At 44.5% G+C, this 18,802-nt stretch overlaps 1 protein-coding gene across 11 annotated transcripts in view; it reads left to right on the forward strand.

Annotated features, from left to right (window-relative positions):
- LOC119967870 (NACHT, LRR and PYD domains-containing protein 3-like) overlaps positions 1-18,802 on the forward strand; it is an 85,932-nt gene that overhangs the window by 14,708 nt on the left and 52,422 nt on the right. For 5 of the 11 annotated variants that reach the window (XM_038800938.1, XM_038800944.1, XM_038800945.1 and 2 more), the window contains exons 1-3: positions 338-625; positions 10,335-10,445; positions 17,079-17,278. The gene's annotated coding sequence lies outside the window, so the exon portion shown is untranslated. Of the gene's footprint in view, positions 1-336; positions 626-1,999; positions 2,061-2,305; positions 2,391-10,334; positions 10,446-17,078; positions 17,279-18,802 lie in introns of those variants that run through there. The other 6 variants (XM_038800942.1, XM_038800941.1, XM_038800939.1 and 3 more) reach the window with 6 other exon arrangements.

Raw genomic sequence — 18,802 nt, forward strand, 5'->3', positions numbered from 1 at the left:
GTCACCCAATCACCCCTCCTAACCTTTGTGGACACTAAGGGAAATATATCATGGCCAATCCATCTAACCTGCACGTCTTTGGACTGTGGGAGGAAACCCACATCGACACAGGGAGAACGTGGTGACAGTGCCCCTGCGGCGAATTGAACCTTGGACCCTGGCGCTGTGAAGCCAACATTGCTGCCGTGCTGGTCTAATTAATGATTAACTATTTTTCTAGATATTTAGCTGGATTATCCTGTCTCCCAGCCTTCCGGCGGCTCACCCGTACCTGGCGGCGGATTCACGACTGCAGACACTGGTCAACGGGACGTTCCATTGAAACCAGGCCACGTCACCGGGGAATCCGCGGGCGGTGACAATGACGGTTGCAACAGTGAATCGCAACGTTATTTTTAAAGGCCGCACAGCTGATGTTTTGGCTAAGTTTTTGATTTTCACCTTCTCAAGCTAGAATATTGAAATAAGTGGTTTTTCCCTACACCAGCCATACTGTCCTTCGGCATTCTGTGACCCTTGAACTGCAGACCAAGTACCTGAGTGATCCTATCTGATGTGTACCTAGAGCATCAGATTGATGCACATAACACCCGATTGATGGAAGATGGCGAAGTACCATCAAAAGGTATGTAAACTGTGTAGTCTACTTATATCCAATACCTGGAAGTTCCCTTCCAAACCACTCCGCATCCTGACATGTAGAATGATAGTATAGTGGTTAGTACCGTTGCTTCACAGCTCCACGGTCCCAGATTCGGTTCCCGGATTGGGTCACTGTCTGTGTGGAGTCTCCATGTTCTCCCTGTGTCCGCTTGGGTTTACCCCGGGAGCTTCGGTTCCCTCCCACTGTCCAAAAATGTGTGGGTTAGACGGATTGGTCATGCTAAATTGCACTGTGGTGTCCAAACGTTTGATGGGGCTGTTGGGTTATGGGGATAGGATGCAGGTATGAACTTCGGTAGGGTGCTCTTTCAGGGGCCGGTGTTAACTCAATGGGCCGAATGGCCTCCTTCTGCACTGTAAATTCTATGATTCTACACTGTACCAATAATACCTGTACCAATTTTGTGGGAGCAGTACTGTTACAGGCTGGATTTGGGATTATGTTTGTATTTAAACAAACAGCTGTCTGCCACCTTTAATTCAGATTTATAGACAAAGTACTTTCTCTTTTAAGTAAAGTTATCTTTCTTCCATTTTTATATCGTCTTTTTGATATATAATACATATATTATTCTAATTGTCATGTGACTACCCCATGTCAATCCAGATCACGGACGAATATTTGATTCTGAGCTCTTATCGAAAAATGTATTTAGCTATGCAGAATCAAGGTCCAGAGCAGGAGTAGTTAATGACTGAAAGAATGGTGCTGATAAGAATTATGAAATAAGGTCATGGTTCAGACCGAACAGGTGCTTCACTCTGCCAGTTCATTTCATAACCAAACAACATTCCTTGCACTTTACTTTTTTTAAATTTAGAATATCCAATTAATTTTATCCAATTAAGGGGCAATTTAGCGTGGCCAATCCACCAAACCTGCACATATTTGTGTTGTGGGGGCGAAACCCACGCAAACACAGGGAGAACGTGCAAACTCCACACGGACAGCAACCCAGAGCTGGGATCAGGGCTAACCCATTGCGCCACCATGCTGCCCCTTTGAACTTTACTGGATAACAATTTAGTCGTGGTGGGCAATAAAATGGAATTGTTGTCCGGGAACTTGTACCATTTATATTATCTACTATTTATGTTCCGTATTTAAAAGGAGGTGGCAGAAATGAGAAAATATATCAATTGTTACCATACAAATAATTAAATAATTGATTACTTACGGCATCACTGTCATCACACATATTCAATTTAAATGCAACAGTGTGAGATTCAGACCCAGATTATGGTGGGGAGAGGTTTAGTTAATCAGGCTAAAGTTCTTGTTAATGAATGTTATGTGTAATTGATCCTTATACTGGGCGTGTTTGATAACCCACAGAATCCTTATATATATACCTTACCCAATCTCCCTGAAAGCAGAATCAAGGGCCGCAGGCAAGGTAAGTCCATAGATTCCACTGGGCGCAATTAATGTTTTACTATAGAGCTGCGTTAAATCGTCTTTATTTCGGGCATGAATTTCATTGAAAATATGACATGTCACGAACAGAGTAGCTCAGAAATTGTTATTTTCTCTCTGGTCTAGGAATAGGAAACTTGCCATAACGCTGTTTAATGGAATAAAACTTCTAAATGTAATCTCACAATGCCACTGTCTTAAATGCTACTTAAAATACATTTCTAGGTTACACTTATGTCCACTGCTCCTGTGACATTGTTGTGAACATCTCCACATGTACTACTAATACCCGCGCAGTAAAGCAACAAAGGTACGAGGATCTGCTCCTATTGGTTGTAGCTTACATTTACTCTGAATGTCATTTCACACGTCTGCTTCACTTTCCTATCATGTTACCAGTTTCTTCAAGTCTACTGGGACATCTACCTTAGAAGCGACCACGTTTCTCTGGTTTCGCGGCACAGCACACTACATCAACATTCTCGGTATTAACCTTTGATTAGAAATTCAACTGGGTTAGCCATACTAATGCTGTGGCTACAGGGGCAGGTCAGAGAGTAAGAGTCTTGCGGCGAGTGACTCATCTCCTGATTCCCCAATGCCTCAACAAACTACAAGACACAAGTAGGGAATTGGATTAACTGCTCTCCCCTTGCCTGGTGAGTGCAGACCCAACAAAACACAAGAAGCTTAACGCCATCTAGGGCAAAGCAGCCATCTTGATTGGCATGCTTCCACATTCACTTGCTCCACCAACAATGGTCTTGAGCAGCAGTGGGTACTACCTACAAGATGCATTCAAGAAACTCACCAAGGCCCCCGAGGCAGCACTTTCCACATCCAGGAGCACTACCATCTAGAAGTATAAGGGCAGAACATGCTTGGGAAATCCAGTAACTGGTTTCCCTTCCAAACCACGCCGCATCCAGACATGCAGCATGGTGGTATAGTGTTTTGCACAGTTGCTTCACAGCTCCAGGGTCCCAGGTTCGATCCCCGGCTTGGGTCACTGTCTGTGTGGAGTCTGCATGTTCTCCCCGTGTCTGCGTCGATTTCCTCCAGGTGCTCCGGTTTCCTCCCACAGTCCAAAGATGTGCAGGTTAGGTGGATTGCCCATGCTAAACTACACGTCTCCAAAAATATTGGGTAGGGTTATCGGGTTACGGGGATAGAGTGAAGGTGTGGGCTTGGGTAGGGTGCTCTTTCTAAGGGCTGTTCAGACTCGATGGGCCGAATGGCCTCCTTCTCCATTGTAAATTCTATGAATCTAGGTAAATATTCAGCCGTGCTTTCATTGTCGCTGGGTCCAACCCTAGATCTCCAACTCTAACAACACTGTGGACGTACCTATAATACGCAGTCGGCAGTGGTTCAAGAAGGGACCTTCTCAAGGGAAACTATGGATGGGTAACGAATATTCCCCAGCCGGCAATGCGCACACCTTTTGAATTACTAATATTAAAACAATATATAGCTGACGGTGCTCCTGCGAGACTGGTGACCATCCTAAAATATAATTTGGAGTAACGGTGGCATAGTTCTACAAAGGCTTATCTATGTCCTACACAAATAACGGGACAATGCACTATATTGGACGTAGACATGATCCTCTATCATCATTTACAAAGTATTCTTGAAATAACTACTATCCCCACACATTCTGCCTGCATTATTCCTGCAATTGAGATGACAGAGGCCAAATGGCTAATGGCACCTGTCACGTACAGAAGCAAGTGATCACATTTTTCAATTGTTAGTGGCACAGGTATGCTTACAATGCAGGCAACATTTCTTCTTTCTTCCAGGGATGGCGTAAAACCTACATATTAGAAAAGCACGCTCCTCAAAGACCAATACATTGTACATTTTTACTAGATGCGAAAATTCTTCTTTGATGCTCATGATAAGCTGCACTCATGGAGAGTTGGAAAGATTCTGCTAATATTATAGAAGGAGATATACTGTAGAGCTGAACAATTATATGGAGTGGTAACGATTTTCCACGATTACCTCAAAGGCTCCCCTATTCGATTCAGCACTGCCAACCTACCACACGTTAGATGCGAAAGTGCGTCCTCGGTCTAAGATACACGTTCCAGTCTGCACCCGATTGTCCTGGACATCAATGCCTCGTAAGGATACATAACCCGTGAAAAATAGTTTAAATTGATACAAAACTACGGTGCATGGATCCTATTGAATGTTTGTTTTTTAAATGACGGTCTAGAACAGCTGGGGCACGGTTCCTGCAATTCATGTCCGTCGTGGGACTAGCAGGAATTCCCACATACTCTGGATTTGCAAAGATTCGGGGATTGCACTCGGCTGCTGGACTGAATACCAATGGTTCTGACTTTGAAGAGTGGCTGGAAGCACGAAAGTCCATAAGGAGAGGGGGCTGAATATTTACTTGCACACACATTCTTGGAGGTGGTCATCCCTCTATTAAAGGATTTTCATGATGTGGTGATGCCGGCGTTGGGCTGGGGTGAGCACAGTAAGAAGTCTCAGAACACCAGGTTAAAGTCCAACAGGTCTGTTACGAATCACTAGCTTTAGAAGCGCAGCTTCATACTCAGGTGAATGAAGAGGTGGGTTCCAGAAACATGTATATAGAAAAAGTCAATGATGCAAGACGATGCTTTGAATGCGAGTATTTGCAGGTAATTAAGTATTTACAGGTCCAGACGGAACGACTGGAGAGAGGGATAATCACATGTTAAAGAGGTGTGAGTTGTGTCAAGCCAGAACAGTTGGCTGGATTTCGCAAGCCCAGGACATGAATTGAAGGGCGGTCAAGGCCATTCAGCATCTGATCTTCAAACAAGCGTTCTCCAAGGTGGCCTTCGGGATGCGCGACTACGCAGAATAGCCGAGCAGAAACTTATAGCCAATTTCTGCACACGTGAGTATGGCCTCAATCGGGAATCATATTGCATTACAATCACCCCCCACCAGAAATCTTATTGACAAGCGGCGTGAAGATACAACCCTATCGCCAGCGAAGGGTGCCCGGCAGAGAAGCACGCAACTGGAGGACCGAAATGTCCTACACGTGGCCGTTAATACGGAAAATGTATAAACGTAATGGAGTAAAATGGCAGAAATGCAGCAGAAGCTATGGTAATCATTGGATTTCCTGATCAGCTACATTTTTACCTGTTATCTAACAACATATGTGCGCACAATCCTAATGATACATTGACAATTCACGAAGACGCCTATATACCATGCTGCTAATTACAACAACATTTGAGGATTCTGCTGAGCTTTCTGACCAATTGTCATCCATCAGTAATGCCCCAGAACAACTACACGCATCGTCTGCATCACGTTTCAGTTATTGGAAACCTAATGTCGGCACTTAGGATCCAGCTGTTGGATTAAGTAGGATGAACTAACTCAAATTTAAAAGCCAAGAGGACATAGTTAGGAGGGACCTAAGCATACAGAAGGCCACAATTTACAAAACTAAATAGTAGACTGCTTCCAGCGAACCAGTCGATAGAAAAAAACTCGACCTGACTATGCAATGGATTCCGCTCCTTGATGCTATTATAGTATAGTAGGGATGTAAGCAGCTCATAAGCAAACTTCTGTGCTGCCTGCAGTACCCGATGGCGGGTGTCCAGTACTGATATATATATCCGAGAGTTTCCAATTTCTTATCTATAAAATTAATTAGGCCATCAGCACCCAAATGTTCTTCATATGCGAACTGAACTGGTAGTTGCAAGCGAGGAGTAGCCAAGTAGACAGCAATTGGGAGCATTCGACTCTCCAATCTTCCCGCGAATGCAAGAAAGGTGCAAGGAAGGGCAGCATGGTGGCGCAGTGGGTTAGCTCTGGGTCACTGTGGAGTTTGCACATTCTCCCTGTGTTTGCGTGGGTTTCGCCCCACAACCCAAAAGATGTGCAGATTAGGTAGATTGGCCACACTAAATTGCCCCTTAATTGGAAAATACGAATTGGGTACTCTAAATTTATTTAAAAAAAAGAAAAGCGCAAGGACAGAACATAACCCTTTTGTTTGCAGAGAATGTTTCCTTGTACTGCCTGAATGTATACAAATTCTAGAAAAAGTGACAATCCATTCTGCGAACTTGGCCGATTACCTTAATTCGGGTTGATAATAGCATTCTCAGGATTATTCCACAAGTGCTGTCCAATGGCGGAATCACATCGAACTGTAAACGTGTTGTTTTGGGTCCTGAAAGAGAGGGCTTGTTGGGTAACTTCTGTAATCTGTTATTAGAGATCATCGAATAAAACATAAGTTTGAATAGAGCAAGTCATTGGGATGGATGACCTATTTTCCTGCATTGCACCGACCTAAACAAAATCACACTCGGCATTGCTCAGGTTTATGGGGGGAAGACGGTACATGTAGTTGTTCTAGGTCATTACTTTCTGGTCCACCGACAGCATTCTATCAGTGGAGATTGCCCCTCGCTTGGGCTCTGCACACTCGCAGAATGAAACAATTGCGTAACATGTTGTTGACTGCCGGCAAGATGGATGGAATAACATTCTTCCACTGCTTGAGAAGAACTGAAAGGAAAGACCTGATGGAATGTTAGAAATAAGACGACAAGAACGTAGGAGCAGAAGTCGGCCAATCGGGCCACTGAACCGACTCCGTCAGTCTGTGAAATCATGGCTGATCTAATATGATCATCCTCAATTCCAATTTCCTGACTTATCCATGTAATCCTTGAGTTGCTTACTGACTAAAAAATCCATCTCAGCCTTGAACATGTTCAACCGCCCTACCTCCTCGGCTCTCTGCAGTAAAGACTTCCACAGAATTACTACCATTTAACAGAATAAATTCCTCATCACCCCTATCTTATGTGGGCGACCACTTTAACTGAGATGATGCCCTCTACTCCAAACCATGGAGGAAATAACCTATCAGCATCTACCTGGCCAATCCTGTTTTCTTTTATTACTTGCTACTTTGCACTCACATTTCATCAGCACCCTCGGTATTTTTTTGTTCCTCTCGTATTGTCTCTCTTTAACTTTCTCCATCCTCTGGCTACCAGCAAGATTTGCCACTGTCTATTTTTTCATTCCATTTAATTCTACCCTGAACTTTATTGGTTAACTGTACCTGATTTACCCTCGTTATGGCTTTCGTCTTCCACACTGGAATATATATTATTTGTGAGTTACCAATTATTTCCATGTAAATATGTTGTTGCTGATCAAACTAATTGTCTGGTCAACCCATTTCCTCGTCCACTCCAACCAACCTATGTAATTACCCTAATTTAAGTTCAGCATGGTTGTTTCCGACCCAACTGTCTCACTCTCAAATTCAATGCTAACTTCTGACATGCTTTGGTCGCTGCTTCCAAGGACAACTTTTGCTCTGAGATTATGTATTGAACCTGCCTCATTACTCATTTCTCGATTCAGTTTTTTCTAGAAAATTGCCCCGAATACACTCTCGAATTGCATTGCAGACAGTAGGGTTTAATTGATGCTGATGGATGTGACAGTGTCATGCATGTTAATATTGGCCATTGAAGCAGGGAGCACGTCAACGTTTAAGATTACGTTGTAAAGGAATGAAATGCATTGGGAACGGCGCAGATAAATACTGAGGACTACCACCCAAGAAGTTAAGACAACATCAAACGCAATGAACGGTGGTGAACGGAATGGTTTCTTTCTGTTCTGCAATTTCAATTCAATGATATGTAAGATCTTCTCCTACCATGTGTGTGGAAATCTGCTCAATAACTGATTCGGCTGTGATACGAATAATGCATTCGCATAAAGGTGTTTGATTTATTTAACGATTCGTAAAGGCAAACACACGAAGCTGACTTATGCTTCCTCAATGAGAAGGCGCTTCAGAAAACCAAACATTCAAAATAATTTCCGCTCTTTCTGTGAAATATCAAATTCATCGGGGATTTTATTTTGAAGAGAGAATTTCCTGTTGTAAGTGAAGACGTTGACTTTCGTAATGGCCAAACCGCCAGATGCGCGTGCAGGAATTTGCTGTTTATGCAACTCTATGCTTGCGTGGGCGTCTGTGTATTTTCCTGTGCGTGTTTTTAATGTCTGTAATGTTTTCTGCTTGTGTGCCATGTATTGCACGTGAGATTTGTGTTCCGTTTGTGCACTGGTAATTGCATGTGAAATTTGTCTTGTACGTCATACTTAATGTCGTTTGCGTATGTTTCGTTTATTATCTATACGCGTTATGTGTGGGTGTGTTTCCCTTCTTAATTGGATGCAGATGTTAGAGTGTTCTTATGTTTTTAAGAGAATGTGTCGACTATATTTATACCTTGTAACTATGTCAACTCGCATGTGTTTGCTGGTTGTTTTCAGGTGTGTGTCAGTTGCATATGCTGGTGTCTTGTAGTGTGTTTTTGTTCTTTGTTGCGTTTGAATGTGCTTATATGTATATGCACCTGTTGAGTGTATGTGTCTGTATACCTTCGAGACAAATTTTACATCAAAACCAGATGAAGTGGGTGAAATCCTTAATGAGTTCTTTGTATCGGTATTTACCAGGGAGAAGGACATGACGGGTGTTGAAGTCAGGTATAGGCGTCTGAAGGCTCTTGAGAACGTCAACATATCAAAGGAGGAAGCGTTGAGTATCCTAAATTGCACTGTTAGACTTGTCCCCGGTGCCTTACGGGATCTGTCCCAGGTTAATGTGGGAGGCAAGGGGAGAATTGGTGGGGCCTTAACAGATATCTTCACATCCTCTTTGACGCCAGGCGAGGTTCCAGAAGTCTGGAGAATAGCCAAAGTTATTCCCTTGTTTAAGGAAGCAGGGACAATCCAGCATATTATTGGCTGCTGAGCCAGTAGTGGTGAAGTTTTGGGGGAAATACTGAGGGACACGATATGTGTATATTTGGAGGGAAATGGACTAGTTTGTGACAGACAGCATGGTCTCACCCACTTAACTGAGTTTATTGAAGAGGAGACAAAGGAAATTGATGAGGGAAGGATGTGGTTGTAGTTTATATGGACATTTATAAGGCCTTTGACATGATCCCACATGGGAGGCTGGTACAAAAACTAAAATCACATGGGAGTCGGGGTGGGCTGGCTAGATGGATACAGAACTGGCTTGGTTATAGAAGACAGAGAGTAGTAATGGAAGAGTCTTTTTCAGAATGGATATCTGTGGCTCGTGGTGTTCCACAGGGATCAATGCTGGGACATGTGTTGTTTGTAGTATGTATAAGTGATCAGGAGGAATATATGGGTGGTCTGATTAATATGTTTGTGCATGACACAAAGATTAGCAGAGTTCCTGATACTGCCGAGGATTGTCAGAGAATACAAGAGGATATGGATAGATTGGAGACTTGGGCTCACAAATGGCAGATGGAGTTTACTCCGGACAAATGATCAAATCAAATTATGAATTCTACTGTAAATGACAGAACCCTTAGCAACATTACCATACAGAGAGATCTGGGCGTGCAGGTCCACAGTTCAATAAAAGTGGCAACACAGGTCGCCATGGTGATTAAGAAGGCATATGGCATGCATGCCTTCGTCAGCCAGTTCATGGAATAGAGGAGTTGGGAAATCATCTTGCAGCTGTATAAAACCTTGGTTAGGCAGCATTGCCTGCAGTCTGGTCACCACAATATCAGGAGAACGTGGAACCTTTGGAGAGAGCATAAAGAATGTTCACCAGGATGTTGCCTGCTCTCGAGGGTGTTGGCTATTAGGAGAGATTGAATATTCCAGAATTGTTTTCATTATAAAGTCAGAGGCTGAGGGGAGACTTGGTAGAGGTCTTCAAACTGACGACAGCCATAGACAGGGTGAATATTCAGAGGATTTCTTTCCCAGGGTGGAAGTGTCAATTACAAGGGGGCACAGGTTCAACGTGAGAGGGATAAAGTTTAATGGAGATCTTTATAACACAGATAGTAGTGGTTGCCTGCAACGCGCTGCCAGAGGATGTGGTGGAACCAGGCACATTAGCAACATTTAAGAGGCATCTGGATGGATACATGAATAGGGAAAAAAACAGAGGGATATGGACCGAGAAATGGCAGTTTAAAAAAAATTATGGCATCATGATTGGCAGCGGCTTGGAGGGCCCTGGAGCCTGTTCCTGTGTTGTACTTTGCTTTGTGCTTTGTTCTTTAGAACATTCGTAATGCCAATTCACATACTAACTACAGAAAACATGCCTTAGTTGTTACACAAGAATTACTCACAAATCTGAGCCTTATTAAAACATTTCATTTTGCAGGGAATGGCATAGATAGATTCAGCTTGGAGGACGAATGCCTTTTTATTCTGGGCCACCCTAATCATCATTCATTCGCTGTCACACTGAACATAAGACAAATCAACTTCACTGGTAGGTATAAAGTCCATATTTGCAAAGCAATAATTAATGCTGCATCAGTTCACGAAGAAATGTAATGGGTTGGTACTTCCTGCTGTCTTGTAAAAATTTTAATAGAAGACTTCAGACGTTTTGTTGTCTACCTCTGTATCGCACTACAGTGATCGTGTGGTCCCTGTTATTAGCTTTGAGTTTTGAAAAAAATGGCTTCTGCCTGATAGGCAAATTTCTGCGCAGTGAAGCTGATATGTTTCACAGCCAAGTTGCACCCGGGCAGCCAGAAACAGGGTGGATCGGTTTCGTCGTTATCACAGGTTATGTCAAGGTTATGTTAAAGGAGAATGAAGGTGTTTATTGCTTGCAGCGGGCATAAAATAACACACAAGCATCAGCAGTTTGCACGGAGAACTATTATTACTTTATGATAACATCTTTAGTGCACACACTTCATTCCAATCGTCGTATCCCCCCCCCCCCCCCCCGCCCCAGATCAGTGAGGCGTCAATTCGTAAAGGTCAAATGCACATAATCGAGAACAGATATTAATCCATGGCTGGATTTAATATTGGTTTAGCAAGGATTATGAATTGGTGAGCAGAAAAGACGCAGAGAGTAATTTAAACTGTTTCGCAAAAATTAACTCCCTCCACCAGCAATGCAGAGTGGCATCGGTGTGTACCATCTACAAATGCACTGCAGGAGCTCCCCAGGGCTCCTTAGGCAGGGCTCCTTCCAAACTCACGACCAGTACCATCGAGGAGGACTAAGGGAACAGATACATGGGAAAACCGCCATCTGGAAGTTCCCCTCAAAGCCATTCACCACCCCAACATGATAATGTATCACCGGTCCTTCGCTGTCACTGACGAGGTCAATATCCTGGAACTCCCTGCCTTACAATCCAGTGGCCATACATTCACGAGATGGACTGCAGCGGTTCAAGATGGGAGCTCACCACCAACATTTCAAGGACAATTTGGGATAGAATTACGAGATTACAGTCCAGAAGGAGGCCATTTGGCCAATTGAGTCTGCACGACCCTCTGTGAAATACCATCCGTTCTCAGTCCACACCCCGCCCTATCTCTGTAACCCCATGTATTATTTTTGGGCACAGGTGCAATTTAACATGATGTATCTGTCCAATTCAGATACTTCAACCAGCTCAAATAACAAAGAAATGTACTGCACAGGGACAGGCCGTTCGGCTCTCCAAGATTGCGCCGACCATGCTGCCCGTCTAAACTAAAATCTTCTACATTTGCGGGGTCCATACCACTCTATTCCCATCCTATTCATGTATTTCTCAAGATGCCCCTTAAACGTCACTATCGTCCCTGCATCCACCACCTCCTCCGACAGCGAGTTCCAGGCACCCACTGCCCTCTGTGTAAAAACCTTGCCTCGTCCATATCCTCTAAACCTTGCCCCTCGCACCTTAAACCTATGCCCCCTAGTAATTAACGCCTCTACCCTGGGTAAAAGACCCTGAATACCCACTCTGTCTATGCCTCACATAATTTTGTAGACCTCTATCAGGTCGCCCCTCAACCTGTGCAGCGCGGTAGCATAGTGGTTAGCACATTGCTTCACAGCTCTAGCGTCCCTGGTTCAATTCCCGGCTTGGGTCACTGTCTGTGTGGAGTCTGCACGTTCTTCCCGTGTGTGCATGGGTTTCCTCCGGGTGTTCCAGTTTCCTCCCACAGTCCAAAGTTGTGCAGGTTATGTAGATTGGCCATGCTAAATTGCACTTAGTGTCCAAAATTGCCCTTAGTGTTTTTTTGGGGTTACTGGGTCATAGGGATAGGGTGGGGGAGTTGGCTTGGGTAGGGTGCTCTTTCCAAGAGCCGGTGAAGACTCGATGGGCCCAATGGCCTCCTTCTGCACTGTACATTCTATGATCTGTGAACCTCCTTCGTTCTAGTGAGAACAAATCAAGTTTATTCAACCTCTCCTCATAGCTAATGCCCTCCATATCAGGCAACATCCAGTAAATCTCTTCTGCACCCTCTCTAAAGCCTCCAAATCCTTCTGGTAGTGTGGCGACCAGAATTGAACACGATACTCCAAGTGTGGCCTAACTAAGGTTCTATAAAGCTGCAACATGACTTGCCAATTGTTATACTCAATGCACTGGCCAATGAAGGCAATCATGCCATAAGCCTTCTTGAGTACCTTCTCCACCTATGTTTCTCCTCACAGTGACCTGTGAACCTGTACACCTAGATCTCTCTGACTGTCAATATTCTTGAGGGTTCTACCTTTCACTGTATATTCCTATGTATTAAACCTTCCAAAATGCATTACCTCACATTCGTCCGGATTAAACTCCATCTGCCATCTCGCCGCCCAAATCTCCAAACGATCTTAATCCTGTTCTATGCTCTGAAAGTTCTCATCGCTATCTGCACTTCCACCAAACTTTGTGTCGTCCGCAAACTTACTAATCATACCAGTTACATTTTCCTGCAAATCATTTATATATACTATGAACAGTAAAGGTCCCAGCACTGATCCCTGAGGAACACCACTAGTCACAACACGCCAATCAGAGTAGCACCCTTCCATTGGTACTCTCTACCTTCTATGACCTAGCCAGTTCTGTAACCATCTTGCCAGCTCGCCTCTGATTCCGTGTGACTTCACCTTTTGTATCAGTCTGCCATGAGGGACCTTGTCAAAGGCCTTACTGAAGTCCATATAGACAACATCCACTGCCCTACCTGCATCAATCGTCTTTGTGGCCTCCTCGAAAAACTATCAAGTTAGTGAGACACGACCTCTCCTTCACAAAATCGTGCTGCCACTTGCTTCCAAATGGGAGAAGATCCTGTCTCGAAGAATTATCTCCAGTAATTTCCCTACCACTGATGTAAGGCCCACCAGGCTGTAGTTCCCTGAATTATCCTTGCTACCCTTCTTAAACAAAGAAACAACATTGGCTAAACTCCAGTCCTCCGGGACATCACCTGAAGACAGTGAGGATCCAAAGATTTCTGTCAAGGCCTCAGCAATTTCCTCTCTTGCCTCCTTCAGTATTCTGGGGAAGATCCCATCAGGCCCTGGGGACTTATCCACCTTAATATTTTTCAAGACGCCCAACACCTCGTCATTTTGGATCTCAATGTCACACAGGCTATCTACACACCCATCTCCAGACTCAACATCCACCAATTCACTCTCTTTGGTGAATACTGATGCAAAGTATACATTTAGTACCTCACCGATTTTCTCTGGCTCCACACAGATTCACTCTCCTGTCCTTCAGTGGGCCAACCCTTTCCCTGGCTTCCCCCTTGCTTTTCATGTACGTGTAATAAGCCTTGGGATTTTCCTTAACCCTAGTTGCCAGTGACTTTTTGTGACCCCTTTTAGCTCTCCTGACTCCTTGTTTAAGTTCCTTCCTACTTTCCTTATATTCCAGCATTTTAGCCCTGACAAATGCCTCTTTTTTCTTTTTGACGAGGCCTACAATATCTCTCGTTATCCAAGAATTCCCAAATTTTCCGTATTTATCCCTCTTCCTCACAGAACCATACCGGTCCTGAATACCTTTCAGCTGACATTTGAAAGCCTCCCACATGCCAGATGTTGATTTGCCCTCAAACATCCGCCCCCAATCTATGTTCTTCAGTTCCCACCTAATATTGGTATAATTTGCCTTCACCCAATTTAGCACATTTACCCTAGGACCACTCTTATCCTTGTCACAAGCACTTTAAAACTTACTGAATTGTGGTCACTTTTCCCAAAAAGCTCCCCTACTGAAACTTGTACCACCCGGCCAGGCTCATTTCCCAATACCAGGTCCAGCACAGCCCATTCCCTAGTTGGACTATCTGCATATTTTTTAAAGAAACCCTCCTAGATTCTCCTTACAAACTCTGCCCCGCCCATGCCCCGAGCACTGAGTGAGTCCCAGTCAATATTGGGGAGTATAAAGTCTCCTGTCACAACAACCCAGTAGCTTTTACTCCTTTCCAAAATCAGTCTACCTATCTGCTCCTCTATCACCCACTGGCTGTTGGGAGGCCTGTAGTAAACCCCCAACATTGTGACGTCACCCTTCTTTTTCCTGATCTCTACCCATATAGCCTTACTGCCCTCTGAGGTGTCGTCTCATAGTACAGCTGTGCTATTCTCCCTAACCAGAAGCAGAACTCCTCCACCCCTTTTACATCCACCTCTAACCCACCTGAAACATCAAAATCCTGGAATGTTTAGCTGCCAATCCTATCCTTTCCTCAACCAGGTCACTGTAATGGCAATAACATTATAGTTCCAAGTTCTAATCCAAGCTCTAAATTCATCTGCCGTACCGGTTGTACTTCCTGCATTAAACCATATGGACTTTAGGCCAAAAGTCCCGCTGTTTTCAGCAAAATCTCCCTGTCTGCTCTTCCTCAGAGCCATAGTGGCCCTATTTCCTAGTTCTCCCTCAATTTTTTCACATTCTGACCTATTGCTCCGGTACCCACCCCTCTGCCATACTAGTTTAAAACCTCCCGTGTGACACTAGCAAACCTTACGGCCAGGATATTTAAGCCTCTCCAGTTTAGATGCAACCCGTCCTTTTTATACAGGTCACACCTGCCCCGGAAGGGGTGCCAGTGGTCTAGATAACTGAAATCCTCCCTCCTACACCAGCTGTTTAACCACGTGTTTAGCTGCTCTATTTTCCTATTTCTAGCCTCACTGGCATTTGGCACAGGGAGTAATCCACAACTCTTGAGCTCCTTAATTAAAGTTCACCCAGATATCTTTATTTATGAGCAGAACAAACTCTGGATATGGATATAATGCAACACACTTTATTAAATATAGTGAACCCATAAATTACGCACTATACATACAAGAAACACCCAGGATTCGACTATACTACCCGCAAAGGTTGTTTGGTAAGTTGTAGATCCGATCACTGAGTCCCACTGGTTCCTCTTTGCAAAGGAGATTCTCTTTGGCTGTTGCTTGCTTGCTTGCTTGCTTCATTCTGCTCCGGTCAGGGTCACCTCACACATCGAGTCTTTGCTTCGAGTCATGGCTTGCCTTCTGCGTGTCTTCTGCCCTTTTGCTTACTTTCTGCTCTTCTGCTTCTTCTGCCTCTTTTGCTTGCTCTGGTCACTCTTTTCCTTCTTACCTTTGCTCTGCTCCTTCTGCCTCTGGTGACTGAGATGCCTACTTTTATTCCCCTCCACTCGCTTTACCAGAATCTTCTCTGGCTTCCGGCCAATGAGGTCTCGGGAGTGGGACCCCAGCAGCCAATGGTCCGGTTGTTGACTGTTTGAGAGGCCACCTGATCCCGCCCCAGGTGTCCCATCTCTGCTTTTTGTGGGCTACATCTGACCTGTTTCCATGTAAGACAACAGTAGATACTCTCGTTGATGGAAAGTCTGGTTCGATCTGGCCGACGCACAACAGACTTCCTGAGGTTTGACTGCAGTATAATTTTAAAAGGACCATAATGGTTTACTACGTGGCCTGTATAGCGTTGGGTTGTAGGAGGAAACCTGCGAACATGCAGGGAACCAATGCAGACACGGGAGAATGTGCAAGCTCCACACAGATAGTGACCCTAGTTAGGAATCGAACTCGGATCCCTGACGCTGTGAAGCAGCATTTCCAAACATATGGGCAATGAATGCAGCCCTAGCCAGCAATGGCCACATCCTGCAATAAATGAATAAATATATAAACGTGTCCGAAGTTTTTGCAGTGACTTCTAGGACCCTGCAGGGATCAGCTCTTGGGCGACAGCTATCAACAATATTTATCCATGATTTGGATGGTGGAAACAAAATAAATAGTTCGAACTTTGATGACAACATGAAATTTGGTGAGAAGGTTGATCGTGAGGAGTATGTTAAGAGGCTTCATGGTCATTTTGAAAAGTCGAATGAGTTGGCAAATACATGGTAGGTGCAAAATAATGTTGATAAATCATCAACAGTTTGCCAGTTTGCACAGGGAACGATTATTATGAAAGTCGCCATTTCGCAAAGGAGAAACAAAACAGCAGTGTATTGTTGAAATTACAAGAGATTGAGAATACGCTGAGTAGCTATATTTTGGTTAATTGAATACACACACAGAGACAAATGCAAACAGGGATACACTCGATCACACAGAAACACGAAGACATATCAACAATCAACTTTATTTCTGTGAGTCTAGAGTTGCATGCATGCAATCAGCAGAATTTCTTCGCGACTGTTAACCAGATAGCTTTTTCAAACACCCTATGATTTGCTTGTGGCTAGCATAACAGGCCAGTTTTTCAATTGTATATATATTAAAATAATTCAAATTCCTCCAGCTGCCATGCCGAGATTTGAACTACGCTCTCAGAGAATTTTCCTGAGTGTCTGGATTACCAATCTCGTGAGTAGAGCACGCAGGACCATGGTGAACCACATTCGGAATAAAAATACCAAATTATATCACATTCATAAAAAAACAGGCAGCATAAAGAGGGATACTGAAGCGTAGAATAAGGACACTATCTAGAACTAATCTTTGTCAGAAAATTAGGAATTTGTATCAGTATGAGTAGAGATTAATTTGGGGCTTGGCTTAAATGGTTAAAGCGCCTTTCTTGTAAAAAAAGGGATCCTGAGTTCGAATTTCAGTGGTGCTTTATACCTTTAGATCAAATCAGCTACCTCGAAAAGAAATGCTTGTAATTTCACGGTGAAAGAGAATATCTTTGATCATCCAGCAGAGATAATTTTGGGAGAAGTCAACTCAATCACCTCAACTGTACTGTGGGTAGCCGAAGACCCCTTCCAGTGAGAAACAGGAGCAAGACCATCATCCAGAAAACGCGGCAGAAGAAGATTCTGGCAGAGGTAAACTCAGTCACCTCGACTGTACTGTGGGGAGTCAAAGAACTCATGTCAAAGGAGCGGTTAAGCCCAAAACACGACATTAAGTTTTCCCTGCCTTCTCTTCCTATTAAATAAAAGGCACTGTGAGGACAAGCAAGGTAGGACGCTTATTCATATATTTTTCTTAAGTGTGGAAGGGCAGAGATCGCAGTTGGGGCAGTGATGTGCTCCTGTCAAATGTGTGAGATCAGAGAGCTTTCTAGCGTCATTGACGACTATGTCTGCGAGACGTATGACCAGTTGTATCTCCTCACAGACCGCATAGTTCTGTTGGAGCCGCAGCTGGATATATTATAGAGGATATAGAGGGAAGAGCGAGTGATAGACACCAACGTCAGGGAGGTGGTCACATCAAAGGCTCAGATAGGTAGATGAGTGATCGTCAGGAGTGGTAGGGAGGTAAGGCAGGAGCCTCCTCTGGCTATTCCTCCCTCAAGCAGGTATATTCGTTTGGATAGTTTTTGGGGGTGGTACGATCGCCTCTCAGGGGAAGATGCCAGCAGTAGCCAGGCCTTTGGTACCACAACTGTTTCTGCAGCAGAGGAACGTCGGGCTAAGTCCAAGCGAGGGATAGTAGCAGGAGATTCGACAGTGCCCCACAAACAGGCGTTTATGTGACCGCAAACGGGACTCTAGGGTGGTGTGTTGCCTCCCTTGTGCCAGGATCCTGGATGTCTCTAAACAGCTAAATGGCATCCTGAAACAGGAGGGTAAACAGCAGATGACATTGTCCGCATGGGTACGGTTGACATGGGAAGGAAGAGGGAACAGGGATGCAAAGACATATCAGAGTTAGGTCAGGAGCTAAAGAGAAGCACATCTAGGGCAGTAATTTCAGGATAATTCCCCGTTTCACGTGCTAGTGAGGCTTGGAACAGGAAGATAGTGCAGTTCAACATGTGGCTAAAGAGCTAGTGTAGGAGAGACGGCTTTAGATGTTTGGATCACTGAGATGTCTTCTGGTTAAGGTGGACCTGTACAAGACGGATGGATTGCATCTGAACTGGAGGGATACCAGTATCCTGGGCGGCAGGTTTGCCCATGATATTCGGGAGGGTTTAAACTAGATCATAGAATTTACAGTGCAGAAGGAGGCCATTTGGCCCATCGTGTCTGCACCGGTACTTGGAAAGAGCACCCTACGCAACCTCCTCCCTATCCCCATAACCCAGTAACCCCACCCAACGCTATGGGCAATTTTGGACACTAAGGGCAATTTATTATGGCCAATCAACCTAACCTGCACATCTTTGGACTGTGGGAGGAAACCGGAGCACCTGGAGGAAACCCACACACACACGGGGAGGACGTGCAGATACCGCACCGACAGTGACCCAAGCCGGAATCAAACCGGGATCCTGGAGCTGTGAAGCAGTTGTGCTATCCACAATGCTACCGTGCGACAGGGGTGTGGGAACTGGAACAGCAGGCCAGTATGTGTAGGGACTGGGTGGGGGTGAGGGGGGGGGGGGGTGAGACTGAGAT

This window comes from Scyliorhinus canicula, chromosome 6, assembly GCF_902713615.1.
Source record: "Scyliorhinus canicula chromosome 6, sScyCan1.1, whole genome shotgun sequence".
Taxonomy (NCBI): Eukaryota; Metazoa; Chordata; class Chondrichthyes; order Carcharhiniformes; family Scyliorhinidae; genus Scyliorhinus; species Scyliorhinus canicula.